General features: G+C 40.9%; 1 non-coding gene across 1 annotated transcript; it reads right to left on the bottom strand.

Moving 5' to 3' along the window:
• Nucleotides 1-11222: 11222 nt before the first annotated feature.
• On the bottom strand, nt 11223-11448 carry LOC149142494 (small nucleolar RNA U3). The gene has a single exon (XR_016265356.1). It is a non-coding gene; the product is annotated as a small nucleolar RNA U3 (small nucleolar RNA).
• Nucleotides 11449-13273: the final 1825 nt, after the last annotated feature.

The raw sequence follows: 13273 nt of genomic DNA, 5'->3' as shown, positions 1-13273 counted from the left end.
TCTGCTTGGTACAGGAAGCACGGAAATGCCTAGTTGGGTGGTTGAAATCAACTGCAAGAAATAACAATAACAACAAAGGAATTCAAACAAGCAGCAGTATGTTGGTAAAGCAATCAGGAGCAGGGACATTGTGGGACACTGGTACCCAATAGTGTCCATTGATTTCCATGAGCATGTTATGATTGGTATGATGGTTTTAAGGCAGAGATATGCCTTGGTTTTTGTATCTTCCGATGCGAGGAAGCCTTTGCCAAGGGATGGACTGCCCAGGATGGGGGTGCTAGCGGAACTGGGAAGGTGAGTGACTGCACGGAAGGGGATTAACCAGATTTCCCGAGTGACTGCATAGCAGAGAAGGGAAGACCAGGGATGGATTTGTTTTAGTCATTAGCATTTCCATATGGAATTAGATGCACATTGGGAGTGCAACCTAGAACAATGAGTTGGTAACTGTTCATTGAGAGGATAAGTGGCACGGGATTATAGCATTGGACATTGGATGCAGATTTGACTTTGCAGTGGATTCTGGACTTCCTGGGAAGGAGGTGAATCCTGGTATTACTTTGAGGGTGGAGGTGTGAGCCTCTAGATTCCCTTGTTACAGATGCAGGCATCGTATCATTTTTATTTGTTGGTTGAGAAAATGTGCATATGTGTATGTATATATCATTGTAAATATTGTATCGAGCTTGATTTATAAAGCTCCATAGATAGTATGATTATTTGCTGGTTGAAGCAAATGTGTATGTTGTTATTATTGTAAATATCGTAATGAGTTGTTTTATAAAGCTCCACTAAACGGTATGTTTGTCATGTTTTAGCATATGGTCATTGTAAATATTGTAACGAGTTATGCTATAAAGCTCCATGAGTAGCATGTTTTGTTTTCAACAGTTTTGTTGGTTATAGGTGTCATTGAACACTAAGGAAGGTGTTCCCCCAAGGGGAAGGGTTCTGTAACAGCCCTAGTGAAAATTCCATGTAAAAATATATATAAGGCCACGGTGGTGGGACACGTATTTCAAGATGAATGGTGGGGGAAACATCCTAGTGGGTGTTGATTTGGTTTATTATGGCTAAGGAAATTGGCAAAGCAATGGCTAAGGCTTTGGAAAGGGAAAAAGGCATTTTGGCACATTTATTTACGAAACTAATGGAAATTAGGAGAAAATGAAGGTGAAAGGTCACAATTTTCATGTGAGGAGGAAAATGAAGGAAAATAATAGAAAATAAATAAAATAGAGGCCTCGTTGATAAAAAGGCTTTTGAGGATCAGTTGGTACCGTTTTTTGATAGGGTTTTGTGGAGCTCTCTTCTATTCTATTCTCTCTCTCATACTCTTGGAGACAGAGTTTTCTTGGAGCACTCTTCAATGGAGGGTGTGTTTTACTTGGATTTTTGGAGCATGAAGGCAAAGGAAGAGTAGGAAAGTGCAAGAAGGCATTAGGATCAGCAGCTACAATAGGATTTGCTTGTAGGTACCAAGTTGCATGAATGTTTTCCTCACTAGTTTTGGCATGCATGGCGCATGCATGTGGTTTGTTGGTTTTGATCTGTCATTGGCATGGAGAATGGCCGAGATCGACAATGGATTGTCTAGCCTTGCCATTACCTGGATAGCCATGGAGTTTGTGGGTTTATTTCCTTGTTGTGTTTTTGGTTGGTTCTCATGTTTCCTTAGCTTGGGTTCAATTATTAGTTCCTAGAAGCCCTAGTTGGAAAAACACTCTGGAAGCCCTGTAAAAGCTTGGGTTGAGTTACTAGTCCTGGAATCCTTGGTTGGACAAACACTCTGGAAGCCCTTGGTGGGTTGAGTTACTAGTCCTTGAAGCCTTGGTTGGACAAACTATCTGGAAGCCTAGCGGTAGTTGTGGGTTGAGTTACTAGTCCTGGAAGCCTTGGTTTGAACAAAAACTCGAGACACCCTGGAAGGCTTGGATGGAGACCAATTTGATGATGGTTTTGTGATGTCCGACTGTGAGGTGGAATCATTGTTCGATGGGTTGAGGTGGATGGCCTCTGGAAGCCCTGGATGAGTTTTGATTGATGTGTGCTATGAGATCCCATATTCATGTTTGGAATATGGCATGGGGGTGAATGGTTGAAGAGAGATTTAGCTCAGCCATTCTACGGTCAAATGGAACGTGGAAGTCCCATCCCAGGTTTGGATTTTGCATCATTAATGAAAGGTCATGTCTCCTAGTATTTCTATGAGTGTTATGATGGATTATATGTGGTGTATATGGTTGTGATTTCATTGATATTTATGTCCCTATTATACTGGTTATGTATACGTTTTATGACAACAATTATGTATGGATCTCATCATGTTTTTACTTGTAAATGAATGAACAATGTATCTATGACCTCTGATCCGAATTGGATCCATAAAGAACTGTCAAAGGAACCATGACTGTATCAGGTCGGGACGAACATTAGAGAAATTAGAACAGTGATCAAAAACACCCCTGAACCATGGCAATGGCATCCAGCGTGGAACGATGAGGACCTCGGTCAAAGCACGATGACCAAGGCCCATGGAGACTGCGCGGGAAGCTGAATTAGCTCCGGGGAGGCCCAGTTCAGAAAATAGAGGTGGATTTTGATGCACGATTAGCTAATCGCGCATCAACAGGCGAAAAGGCTCGAAATGGGGAAGCCACGAGCACTCAGTCACGTGGGGAGCTAGAGAACTGTAGGGCAAAAGGCAGAGGGGCTAAAAGTTAAAGGCAGGACCCACTCCGAAAAACAGGCGATATTGATCGGGGCGCCCTCAAACGGTAAGCAGTTTTGGAGAAATTGGAGCGATCGACGCGTGGCGAGTAGAGCAGAGAGAAAATCACCGCTCATTGCGTGCTAATGGTCGAGCAAGTCAATGGCGCGAAATGAGCGAACGACGTTGGATTTGGGGGACCCAGAGTAGATGGCTGAGATCACGCCCAATGGGGAAGCAGAATCGATAAGGGATTAAGTCATAGTTTGTAAAGGATTTGAGCTTCGTTTTGATTGCCACGGTGGAGGAAGACTCATTCCACGATGTAACTAAAGAATTGAACCGAGGAAGCAGGCTAGCACATTACAGGAGGACATGTGGCCACTCCCTGTGAGCCGATGATGACGCCGAGCCAGGGAACTCCAAGCGTAGTTGCAAAATGAGATTTGACGGAGGCGGAAGAGGAACTGAATAGACATGGGCATGAAGGGCCTTAAAACCATGAACAGAGACAGAAGACAAGGAAGGGAAGAGGACACCGGAATCCCAAGAGGAGGACGAAACACAAAGAAAAAGACAGTGAAGCAAAAGCAGAAAGAAGACAGAGGGCTGAGCTGACCAAAGGAAGCGTCGAGCACCAGAGAGCTTGAGAGATTCAAGCCATCCTAGAGAAGATCTGTTCGACTGAGCACCACATTGGGATCTCTCCATTGTAGACCAAAGAGGTCAAAGAGCTAGTAGGTAAAAGAGTCTGTGCACTCCAGTGGCTTGGGGAATCCAAGAACCACCCTGCCAAGCAAACTTGTTTCAGGAGACTTATATTTAGTCCCTGCATTGTAATTCTCTGCTTAAGACACAATAAAATATGGCCACCACTGAGAACTGGACTGGAGATGTAGCCCTGGAGGATAGGGTGAAATCCTTATTAATTTCTTGTGTTCTTGTATTTGCTTACTGTATTTCTCTGCTGTCTTTCCATTTCAAGTGTCTATGTATTTGCAATCTGATCAATTCGTTGCTTAGATAACATAGACACACACTAGCACATGAGTTTGTAATACCTTTATTCAATAAATCTTTAACTGAGGTCACTCATAGGGTGATTATCAGATCAAGTGGTATCAGAGCTTTAGGCTGTAAGGTTAGACAAGCTTGTGTTGGTTTAGCTATTAAATGCTCACTAGATCAAAGCTCAAATTAGGAGAAGGAGAGTTGGTGGAAACTAATCCTGAAATTGGGAGAGTCTATCCTCGGAAGACAATGTCAAAGGAAGGTTCTGTGGGGCCAGACCCTCAATTCATAGAAAGTTTCCTAGCTATAAAGTCTATGGTAGAAGAAATGTATGGGGACTTTAGAAAGCATAAGGTTGAAGATTCATCAGGTTCTAAGCAAGATAAAGAAGAAGATGAGTCTCACTTCCATGACCACTCCAAAGGAAAAGGGAAAGAGGAAAGCTTTCTTACACCTCCTAATAGCCCTGTGCATAATAAGAAATCATCTTTGATCAAGCTAGATGTTAAGTTTGATTTGCCTATATATGATGGAGAGCTAAATGCTAAAAAGTTGGACAATTGCATTAGACATATTGATGTGTATTGCAGGGTACAGAACATAGACTCAGACAAGAGTAAGATTCAGTTGGCAAGCCTACACCTAGGAGGCACTACCTTGGTTTGGTGGGAAGGCAGAACCCAAGCTGATATGAAAAGACATGGTAAGACTATCTTTGTCTGGAGTGAGTTTGTTTCTGCAATAAAAAAATAGTTCTATCCATTGGCCTACATGCAACAAGCCATGATGAGTTGGCAAACTCTTCGGCAGTTGAAAGGGCAAAGTGTGCAAGGGTATACTCAAGAATTTAGAAAGAGAGCATTGATGTTGGGTATTTCATTAGACTCACCAGAGACTTTTTTGAAGTACATTGGTGGTCTACACAGCTACATGAGGCATACCATCCTCATGTTTAATCCCACTAGTATAGATGAGGTATCTGTACAAGCTACTCATCTAGAATCTGGAGGAAAGAACGGAAATTCAGAAGTTGGGGGACCATCCCAACCCATTACAAGCAAGAGCAAGGAGAAAAGAAAGCAGAAGGGGAAAGCAAGGAAGGCTAACACTGCACAGAAAAGCAAAGCTTCATGCACTCACTGTAAAAAGGATGGGCATGATGATGAGCATTGTTGGATTCTGCATCCAGAGCTGAGACCTAAGAAGTTCGAGGGCAAGAAGAAGAAGACTGCTACAACTATTCAGAAATATTTGGGGTCAGACTCAGGAGATGAAACAACTATTGTAGCCACATGTATAAAATGTTGTCTACTTTAGAGAATTCTGAAATGAAGAAGCAGGTGCAGGAGTTGCTCGAGAAAGGGTTCATCAGGCCTAGCACATCACCATGTGGGTCACCAATCATTTTGGTGAGAAAGAAAGATGGATCGTGGAGAATGTGCATTGATTACTGAGCACTGAATAAGATAACAATAAAAAATCGTTATCCCCTTCCTCGCATAGATGATCTTTTAGATCACTTAAAGGAAGCTATTTATTTCACTAAGCTGGATTTGCACAGTGGATACCATCAGGTCAGGGTTGCAGAGCAAGATGCATGGAAGACTGCTTTCAAAACAAAGCAGGGATTGTATGAATGGCTGGTTATGCCTTTTGGCTTAACTAATTCTCCTACTACTTTCATGAGATTAATGAATGATGTACTCAAACCTTTTCTTGATGATTTTGTTATTGTGTATCTGGATGACATTTTGATTTTTAGTAAAATGTGGGAAGAACATTTAAAGCATGTTAAGCAGACACTAGATGTTTTGAAAAGAGAAAAACTTTATGTTAAACTCTTGAAATGTGAATTTGGCAAAACATCTCTAAACTACTTGGATCATATAGTAGGGAGAGGTGAATTGAAAATAGATCCCTCTAAAGTGGCAGTCATTGTAAACTGGCCTAAACCCAAGTCTACTATAGAAGTGAGAAGCTTCTTAGGAGCAGCACAATATTGGAGGAAGTTCATTTCTAACTTTTCCTCAATTGCAGCTCACTTACATGCTTTAACAAGATTGAATAAGGTGTTTCAGTGGGGAGGAAAACATCAGAAAGCTTTCGACACCTTGAAAGAAAAGATTAGTACAGCACCTGTATTAGCACTGCCAGATCTACAAAGACCATTTGAGATCCAAACTAATGCCAGTGACTATGCCATGGGAGCAGTGTTGACACAGCACGGTAAACCCATATGCTATCATTCTGAGACTTTTAATCCTGCAGTAGTTAACTATCCTACATATGATAAAGAATTGTATGCATTAGTTCAGAGTGTGAAAAAGTGGAAAAATTACTTAATGGTCAAAGAGACAGTGATACATACTGATCATCAACCACTTCAATATCTACACTCACAAACTAAGTTGCAACAATCAATACATTACATATGGATGGGTTTTCTACAAGAGTTTCATTTAGTCATCAGATATAAAAAGGGCATACATAATAAGGTTGCATACATGTTATCTAGATCCATTATAAATGCATCCACCATACTTAAGCATAATTATGTACTACATGAGAGCTACATTGAACAATATGCTCAGGATATGGACTTTAAAGATGTATATGCAACTTTGAGTCAAGGCAAAAGAGTAGAAGAATTAGACTATCATGTGAAGGACCGAATCTTATACCATTGTGGGAAACTCTGCATTCCCCAAACTGAGAGAGTAAAGACAATTAGGGAAGCACACACTTCTCTGATATCAGGTCACTTTGGGGTAAGTAAAACAGTTTCACAGCTGCAAAGATTTTGTTATTGGACGAAAATGAATGAGACAGTTTCTAGATATGTAAGAGGGTGTGCTATGTGTGCTAAAAGCAAGCCCATCAACAGAAAACTAGGCTTGTACACTCCATTGCCAGTTCCTTCTCACCGTTGGGAAAGTGTTTCCATGGATTTTGTTGGAGGACTACCTAAATCTAGGAAAGGTCATGATTATCTATATGTTGTTGTGGATAGGTTTAGCAAAATGTGTATTTTGATACCTTGTAATAAACAGATTACAACTGAACAGGCTACAAAATTATTCTTTGAACATGTATGGGTTCATTTTGGATTACCCAATTCTATTATATCTGATCGAGACACCCAATTTGTGGGGAAGTTTTGGTCGAGTCTGTGGGAACTGATGGACACCAAACTAAAGAAAAGCACAGCTTTTCATCCACAAACAGATGGCCAGACAGAAGTAGTTAACAGGACAGTGATCCAGTTACTGAGGGGATATTGTAGCAAACATCCTAAGCTTTGGGATGAACACTTGTGTTATGTGCAGCATGCTTACAACAGAGCAAAACATTATTCCACACAGAGATCTCCTTCCGAGACCTGTTTTGGTTTCACACCAAGGTCTCCTTTGGATTTTGTCTTTGGTAAAGATACCATGGTTGATGGACACAGTGATGTGGACAAGGCAACTAGGTTCATTGAACAGATCTAAGAGATCCACCAGGCAGTACAGTAATAGCTGGAAAAGAGCCAAGCCAAGTACAAGGCTAGGCATGACAAGCATCGCATGGAGCATAGTTTTCAAGTTGGTGACCAGGCCTGGCTGTATATCAGCAAGGATAGAATGCAAGGTGAAGGTAAAAAGCTAAAGCCTATCAGATATGGACCCTTTAGGATACTTGAGAATATTTGTGAAAATGCTTTTTGCCTTGATCTACCAGCTTACATGCACATCTACTCAGTCGTAAATGCAGATTGCTTGAGATTGTTTGAACCTTCAATGATTGAGGACCCTGAAGAGCAAAGTCAATTGCCTTCTATTGATGACTTGCTAGCTGAATATCTTAATGAATTGCAGGAAGACACAATGCTGGTAGGTGAGGATGACGCGCAGGGGAGATGTGGAGTACCTCAAAGTTGGGCTCAAAGGTTCAAAGCTGAGCAGTGCAAAGTGGATGGAGATTGGGCAAATGAGAAAGCAATACCCTCACTTAGTTGATGCTTGAAAACCAACTTTTGGTGGTCCAAAAGCTTTTTCAATGGGAAGGTCGTGATCCGAATTGGATCCATAAAGAACTGTCAAAGGAACCATGACTGTATCAGGTCAGGACGAACATCAGAGAAATCAGAATAGTGATCAAAAACACCCTTGAACCAGTGGCACTGGCAGCGAGCGTGGAACGACGAGGACCTCGGTCAAAGCGAGCTAATCGAGGCCCATGGAGACTGCATGGGAGGCCTAGATTGGGAAACGGAGGTGGATTTTGATGCGCGATTATGGGCGAAAAGGCTCGAAATGGGGAACCATGAGACTCGGTCGCGTGGGGAGCTGGAGAACCGTAGGGAAAAAGGAAGACGGGCTAAAATCTAAAGGCGGGACCTGCTCCGAAAAGCAGGCGATATTGATTGGGGTGCCCTCAAACAGTAAGCAGTTTTGGAGAAATTGGAGCGATCCCATTTAGCGATCGACGCGTGGCGAGCGAAGGAGAGAGAAAACCGCCGTTCATCGCGCGCTAATGATCGAGCAAATCAATTGCATGAAATTAGAGAACGGTGTTGGATCTGGGGGACCCAGATAAGACGACCGAGATCATGCCTGATGGGGAAGCAGAATCGATGAGGGATTAAGCTGCAGTTTGTAAAGGATTTGAGGTCTATTTTGACCGCCATGGTGGAGGAAGACTCATTCCACGATGTAACTGAAGAATTGAATCGACAAAGCAGGCTGGCGCATTACACGAGGACATGTGGCCACTCTCTGTGAGCCGATGATGACGCCGAGCTAGGGAACTCCAAGCGCAGCTGCAGAAGGTGATTCGACAGAGGCGGAAGAGGAACTGAACAGACATGGGCACGAATGGCCTTAAAGCCATGAACAGAGATAGAAGATAGGGAAGGGAAGAGGACACCAGAATCTTGAGAGGAGGACGGAACACAGAGAAAAGACAGTGAAGCAAATGACTTAGGAGGTCAGTTCCACTTCTTTAACGTGACTTAGGAGGTCGAATCATGTGATAGTAGCCTCTCGTCGCATGTTTACTGTGGCTGGTCGGTTGCTTGGGTAGATGTGGGAGGAGGGTGTCACAGTAGGTGCAAAGAAGGCCAAAGTGCACTACAACGCTCTATCTCCAGACCAAGGGAAGTATTGATCAAGGTAAGGTCATGTTCTGACACAAACAATCAAATGAAGCTCAGTGAAAGGTCTTCCTAAGGTCAATTCAGACTGAGTGAGGCAATGGAGTTATGTTGAAGAGGTGAATCAAGTACTAAGGACAACAAACCCACTAAGGGAAAGAAGCTTTCCCCAGTATGGTCGCCAGTTTATTGTGCAAAATTTATGACTATGGACAGAATTATCTTGCCTAGACCTAGTGGACTGGTCTAGAACAACAAAAAAGCAAAGAATAGAAATTTCTCCTTAGAGAAATTGAAGGATGGAAAGAAGCTTACGTGGAATCTGTTGCAATCTTTTCTCTCCTCTCGGCATGTAAGCTCTAATCGTAGCTTTGATTGCTATAATTAGAACATGCACATACAATCACAACAAGCCAACTATCTATGACATATATGTAGCATTATCCAATTACTCTATTTAATGGATCAACGAAGCATTGAAACATATGAATGTAAACATAACATAACATAACATATATAGGAAAATGGTATACTCTTTGTATTAATATGAAAAGGAGAGAGTTTACAACCAAGAATAGTAGTTGATCTTATAGAGATCTCCCCAAGTTGACTTGTCCTTCCTCATCACAAACCACACCTTAATGCCACCCTAATGCATGGAGATGATGATTCTCTTAGATTCAAGGTAGCAACATGAGGGCATGATAGGTCTCCAAAAGCCAACCTTGATGTTGTAGATGGTTGTGAATTTAAAGGAGAGTGTGGTGGCTTAGGAATTATTATCCATTTACCAATCTTGGCTTGAGATCCACTCTTGATGGGAGGATGAGCTCAAGGGATAAGAGGTGAAATATCCAAGGTAGGATTAGATAGGATTCGAAGTTCTTATCCAAAGTAAATGGTTGAAACAACTCTTGGAATTTTTATTTTTCTCGAATTTATAGAATCAACACACCCCCAACAAGGGACGGCGTGTTGTTGATCAGTGCAGGTGCAATATGGAGCAACTAGCTGCTGAATGCGGGTACCGAAAGGGCTAGGGTGCATTGGGCCTTAAAAGGATTGTTTTGAAGAAGTCAAACTCAGAAATTCAGGTATTTGGAAGAGTCATGCTTAGGGTTGTGTGTGGGGGTGATGACAAGGTGTTCATGGATGTTGATTGATCCAGTTTGCGGGCCTATTGATTAGATGCGACAAAATGGCCTATAACAACATTCATCTGATACATAACAATCAGTGTTGGACCTAGTTTTTAGATTTTGAAAATATGACATTTAAATGTCGTATATGTCTACAGATAGGACACTTACAAAATATGTGTGCCCTCAACAAAAGAGGGATCCAAGAAGTAAAAAGAAACAAGCCAAAAATCCGAAGGGATGGTAGTTTCCATAGTAACATCTCTTATCAGAACATGACGAAGAGGAAATGGGTAATCCCATTAATGCAGTAAATTAAAATCCGCAAGAAATATTAGCAAAAGGAGGAGTTAAACAAGAAGGAATAATGGTACCAAACCTGAAAGGCCTTGAAGCATCATGAACATCAGTCCCAAGGTTGTAGAAGGAGGATATCCCCATTGAAAAGGAGATGGTAGGTTTTAAACAATCCCATGCATCTGAGAGATCAGACTCAAATAAGGAAACCCTAATGAAAGTAGAAGAGAAACAAATAGAAATTGTAATTGCCAGTTTTAAATCAAGGAGACTAGCAAAAAGTGGAAAAGGAGGAAGGAAGAAAATAGTAACTATGTATTTTCACTTAGTCCCAATTTTCATTTTTATTGTTTTTTATTTTTTGATAGTTGTCTTTTTGGGAACCAGTTATTCATTGGTATGAACGAATGCTCAAAGAGCATCTGCAAAATGTAATTAAAAAAAAATAAAATTACATGTTTCTCTCTCTATCAAGCAAAAACAGAGATAGAGAGAAGCTAGAAAAGCTGGTCTTCGTATAGGTCCTCCCTTGGAATTTCTCTCTGCAAAAGCTAGTTTTACCTTGTTTATATGTTGATGTTGGTGTTGAGAATTCTGCGTGGCTGCCCAGCGATGAATTAGAATTGAAATTAAAGTAAATAACACCAGCTGTGGAGAATTGAAATGTGTGGGCCGGCTTCATGGAAAATATATTAAAAACCGTCCGTGAGACGCACGGTCCTTCACCGCCGCAGGGAACTGGAAATTAAAAACCGCACGGTCCTTCACCGCCGCAGGGAACTGGAAATTAAAAACCGCACGGTCCGTCACCGGAAATGGAAATTAAAAACCATTAGAACGCAGGTTCCTTCACGGAAAATAGATAATAATAAAAACTCTTCACCGGAAATGGAAAATAGATTAGACTGGAAAACAAAAAAGTTGGGTAAATCCGTCAGAACGCTCTCGGGCCTTCACCGTGTGGAACTGGAAATGTCACAGACGGGACGTTCATCGGGAGAAGGATAGGAGTGGAAACCCCCAACCATCACAGCATTCGCGCTCTGGCCCGAGAGCCATCGTTCATCTTCCAGATTTTTGTGCTTGTCTGAATAGGAATCTACGCAGACTTTGACGTACAACCTATAGAACAGATCCTGTTCAAGTAAGGTCGTGCTTATGAATGCCCACTGCCCCTCTTATATTCGCCTTTTTCCTTTCTTCCCCAAATACATGTGGGAAAACAACGTTTATGTTTTGGTCGCAAAACCTCATCCTTTATTTCTGTTCTTCTTGTGTCTGCCGTCAATCGATTCTCCTCCCACATTTATTCTTCTACCCACTCCCATTAATATTCCATCCATACGCCCCACCACTTATTTAAATTCAAATCACTTAAGATTATCCTTAAGATTATCCTTCACTATATGTGCATAGAGGTGGCAATAAAAAGCGCATCTACATAAGAAGTAAAATGCGAGGAGATAAAATCCACCATTGTACTCTCTCTCTCTCTCTCTCTCACATTATAGCACATTATGAGGATACAAAGAGAAACACCTTCTTTAGCCAATTGATAAATCTCAAACAAAAGGGTTCAATGGCGTAGCACATTAAGGAATGCTAAAAATTGAATATCAGGGTAATTGATACTCTAGAAGAGCATAGGATTGATGTCTTCATAGGTACTTTGAAGGATATCATCCAACACAAAGTTCGCCTTTGGTACCATGATTCATTGGCGAAGGCATTCAGGGTGGCAAGAAAAGTTGAAAGCAAAATTATGGCAACAAGGAAATCTACCACTCACAACTATAAAGATGGAAGTGTTGATACTCCTAGCCTTCGTAACCTACATGATTTATGCCGCAACAATTAGAAGAAAAAAAAAGCAAAAGGGATTTGTTACAATTATGATAGAAAATACACTAAATTTCATAATGTGTTGAGAATAAATTATTCTACATAGATTGTGAAGAGGAGGAAGAAAAGGAACAAGAAACATCAAAAGAGGAGGATATACACCAAGAACCAACCCCTGATAAAGAAGAAAAGTATTTGACCATATCTTGCACTGAATTGGCAGGAATACCACTCCTCAAACACTCAAGATATAAGGATTTATCAAGAAGAAAAAGGTAATAGTGTTGATTGATTCAGGTTTTAATCTTAATTTTATTCATTGTAAGATATCCAATGAATTGAATTGCTTCCTATATCCAACACCAGAGTGTCAAGTGATGGTTGTGAATGGAGGAACTATAAATTTCTCTCAAAAATTCCATAATATCAAGCTAACCATGGGGGAATATGTATTGGATAGCCCAATTCTTTCCATTCCAATGGGTGATGTTAATGTTTTACGAGGAATCTAATGGTTACCATCTTTGGAGACGATCACTTTTATTTTTCAAGAACTTTTCTCGAAATTTTTTTGGGAAGGAAAGGAAGTTGAATTAAGGGGTACCGCAAGGAAACTGGGAAAGATAATCAACTCTAATGGCATGAAAAAACTTCTAAAGAAAGAACAAGGAGGCGTAATTGCACAATTATTCTCACTAGAGGTTCAAACATCAAAATCATCTATTTGTCCAGATCTCCAAAAAGTCTTAGACAATCATTTCAAGGTATTTGAGACTCCCCAAGGTCTCCCACCTATTCGTGATCATGATCATGCTATTAATTTGATTCTAGGAAGTGTTCCTCCAAACATCAGACCTTACAGATGTCCCTATGTCGAAAAGAGTGAAATTGATCGTATGGTTGCAGAAATGCTAGAGGTTGGTATAATTCAACCTAGTCAAAGTTCTTTATTTGCTCCTATAATATTGGTGTGCAAGAAGGATGGATCATAGAGTATGCGTCTGTATTATAGGGATCTCAACAAGCTCACTGTTAAAGATAAATTTCACATTCCTGTCATTAATGAATTGTTGGATTAATTACATGGAGAAATTTACTTCACCAAGTTGGATATTCATTCAAGATGTCATCAAATTA

The sequence above is a fragment of the Pinus tabuliformis genome, chromosome X (genome assembly GCF_031772625.1).
Source record: "Pinus tabuliformis cultivar Carrire ecotype Pingquan chromosome X, CPIR1, whole genome shotgun sequence".
Classification (NCBI taxonomy): domain Eukaryota; kingdom Viridiplantae; phylum Streptophyta; class Pinopsida; order Pinales; family Pinaceae; genus Pinus; species Pinus tabuliformis.
This window is presented reverse-complemented; position numbering and strand designations above follow the sequence as displayed.